The sequence below is a fragment of the Equus caballus genome, chromosome 7 (genome assembly GCF_041296265.1).
Source record: "Equus caballus isolate H_3958 breed thoroughbred chromosome 7, TB-T2T, whole genome shotgun sequence".
Taxonomy (NCBI): domain Eukaryota; kingdom Metazoa; phylum Chordata; class Mammalia; order Perissodactyla; family Equidae; genus Equus; species Equus caballus.
This window is the reverse complement of record NC_091690.1, coordinates 98,710,722-98,713,963: the sequence shown is the minus strand read 5'-3', so window position 1 is coordinate 98,713,963 and position 3,242 is coordinate 98,710,722.

The window sequence follows — 3,242 nt, the reverse complement described above, 5'->3', positions numbered from 1 at the left end:
AGTAGTAGTCCATCGTGTATAAATACCACATCTTTATCCATTCGTGCCTTGATGGGCACCTAGGTTGCTTCCAAGTCTTGGCTATTGTGAATAATGTTGCAATGAGCATAGGGGTGCAGGTATCTTTATGCCTTTGTGTTTTCAAGTTCTCTTCTGAAGCCTCAGTTTCCTGTGTGCTGGAGCCTATGCTGCCTGACTCCGGGGACTATGGGGCGACAAGCCGAGAGAGGCATGCCGAGTGTTTGGTATAGCCCGTCACGCAGTAAGCACTCCACGTTTGAAAGTTTTATACTACTGAGAGAAAAGCAGTAAATTCTGAGTTGAGGCTTTGAGGGAAGTTGTTGTAATTGGCCAAGGAGAGTCCTTGAACATGGGACTGTTCCACACGATGTAGGTAGGCTTGCAAAGATGAGGAGTTCCATCTGTGCCGCTAAATCACAGTTTCTCAAAAGTACTGACAGCTTGGGATGAATTCTGTAATTTCTCTGAGTTCCAGTATCCTTGTCTTTCGATGGGTGATATTTCCATCCTAATCCTCGTGAACTCAGAGATCACGTACTTCTAACTCTGAGTAATGTCACGTGTAATAAGCACTAATTTCAACAGCCCAAAAATAGGTGGACAGATATTCCGGGTTTTGCTGGCCTCACTCAAAGGACGTCATGGAGGATTGAAATACCTGGTTCACAGCAATATCGATTGCATCTTCATCCTCTCCCAGCCACTGAATTTACTCCCTGCAGCTGCGCCAAGCCTCTCCCCTCCAACACTCCTGTAAACGGAACCCCACCCCGTCACCATCAACAAGGCGCTCGCCCCCCCACCCCCCCTGTTAGTTAGATCTTATTAATCAGATCAGTGGGGAGCCCTCTACCAGCAAGGCAGAATCCTTCCTCTGTGGGAGGGCGGATTCGGGGGAAATTGAGATGGAGATCGCAGGTGTCTTTCTGTTGGGCTAGAAGTCTGTGAGCATTAAAAACGGCTGCTTTCTCAGCTCTACCTCATGAGGCTGTTGTGAGGATTAAATGAGATAATGTATATAAAATCTAAGCAAAGTGTCTGGACACAGTGAGTGCTCAATAAGTTGCATCATTGTTATTACTGTCATCTTTGGGCTGAGGATGGTACAAGTCCCACAAATGGTATAAATTAGTGTCAGAAACACGTAGCGAAGTTAGAATGCCCAGACCAGAGTTCAACCTTGTTCCGGATATATGACCTCAATATCCAGCATCTCGCCCGCCTGGACCTGCCTGTTCTTAGCAGACCTCCCCGGAAACGACCGTTTGTTTTCCTAGGGAGTCTGCCAGACCTTTAACTCCCTGGCTCCTCTGCCAGAGCTATCTGATTGTGCCTGTCACCTAGAACTCCACGGCGTTTCCCTTACATCATCGTGGCCACGGGGGGGTTCTCAGTGTGTGGTCGTCACTGGATTATCCTGTCATGGGAATAAGGAAGATTTCCTCCCAGATCTTTTGGCCAGCCTTCTGTTGTTCCAGATCTCTACTTTCTGCTTCTGGCCGAGGGAGTAAGCCGTGCAGAAAGGTCCAGGCTGCCGCCATCTTCTGTGGCATCGCCAGGCAGTGAGGTGTCTACGTGCAAGTGAACCTCAGCGTGCACCAGTAGCATGTCACTACTCCGACATGCTCTTTGAGCATTTTCTGGTACTTTTCTTGGGAACTGGTCACACAGCAACAGTGACAGTTGATTCGGGAGCCTCGCCCTGCCGCCCGCCTACACACATACTTTTAAAGATCAAGCTTTAATTTCTGCAGAGGTGTATTGACATTGTCCAGCTCTGACAGCCCCACTTCCATGACCAGACCCGTTAGGAGGTGAAATGGACTTGGAGATGGCTTCGACTCTCATTACTCAGCCGGATTGCGGAGTCTATCAATTATCCAGGCATCGACAGTCAGGTGAATTAATCGGTGCGTTTGACAAGGACAGCTATTACCCTGTGTTGTTCTGACAGCTGGTTTTGATGTCGGGAATTTGTCAACTTCCCTTCCACGGGAGCGGTGGGAGGGGCGGTGGAGGGGCCTTTTGAGCATTTCCCCCACTCCCACCAGCCGCCACAACAGAACTGCTGACGCTCTTCACCCGAGCCCCCGCCGCGTGTCAGCCTGCCACACAACAGTCCGCACCGATGGGGCTGACAGGTGAGAAAGGACCCGGAACGAGGACCGAGTCACCAGCACTGAACTGGGAACCCTTCAGGAATGATCTCGAGGGCCCTTGGGAGACCAGTCACACTCACAGGCTTCACCCTCCTGGGGTCACTCCTCCCACAGCGATGGCGCTTTCATCCTGGTCAGCAGAGAAGGCAGCTTCAGCCCGGGGTCAGACACACGGCAGCTTCTCGCCACGTTTCTTTGAGAAGACGTTTGAGGCGTGGGTGCAAATAACAAAACACTTTATAAGTCCCTTTCAATGTTAAGATTCTATGATTTTAAAGCTTTTTGTAGCTTCCACAGCAACTTTTTGGGTTTCTCCTAACCAAGTGACTTGGGCTAGTGGAGAAAAAGATGGAGCGGGGACAGCCTCATGACTTGTGTGTGACCGTGAAGAAGGCACAGCTTTCCTCTGGCGTTCTGTAACTCGCCTGGGAGAGGGGAAAAGCAGCCATGCCACAGCTTTCAAACGCACTTTTCCAAGATAAGACAGCTCATAAGACTGGGGTAGGAATTCAAACCCTTTGGGAGACAAGCGCAGTTAAGCCGAGTCATCACGGGGCCTTCGCCCCGGGCTTTTGCTGGGTGAAGAGAACAGCCGAAGCGCTGATTTCACGGATGCTCCCGGGCCGGGGGTTAAGGGCGCTCCGCCACGGTGGTTTGGTATAACTAGTCTCAGACACGAGCGCTGACCATGTGGGTGAACGACTCGGCAGGTCTGCCGTTGTCCGGGGCTTGGTGAGAAGTGCTGAGCAGTAAATGTGGTCCACAATCCATAAAATTAAGCCTGGCGGAGAAATGCAGTTCAAGACGTTTGAGACAGTTAAGCGAGAGGAAATGCAAGCTGACGTTCCGGGTGGTGTGCTGGGCTGGGGTGCGGAAGGGACCCTTGAAAAGGTTAATGGAGAAGCAGCTGCCTCCAGGTTCCCGAGAAGCTGGGCCTTTCCCTTAGGACTGCTGAGGTCTTTGGAAGCTGGTAGAAGGTGTTTCTAGAAAGTGCTGCTGCAGATTCCCTCTCGGCTCCCAAACGTGCCACGCCGTGAATCTCGCCTCTGAACCCTCAGTCCC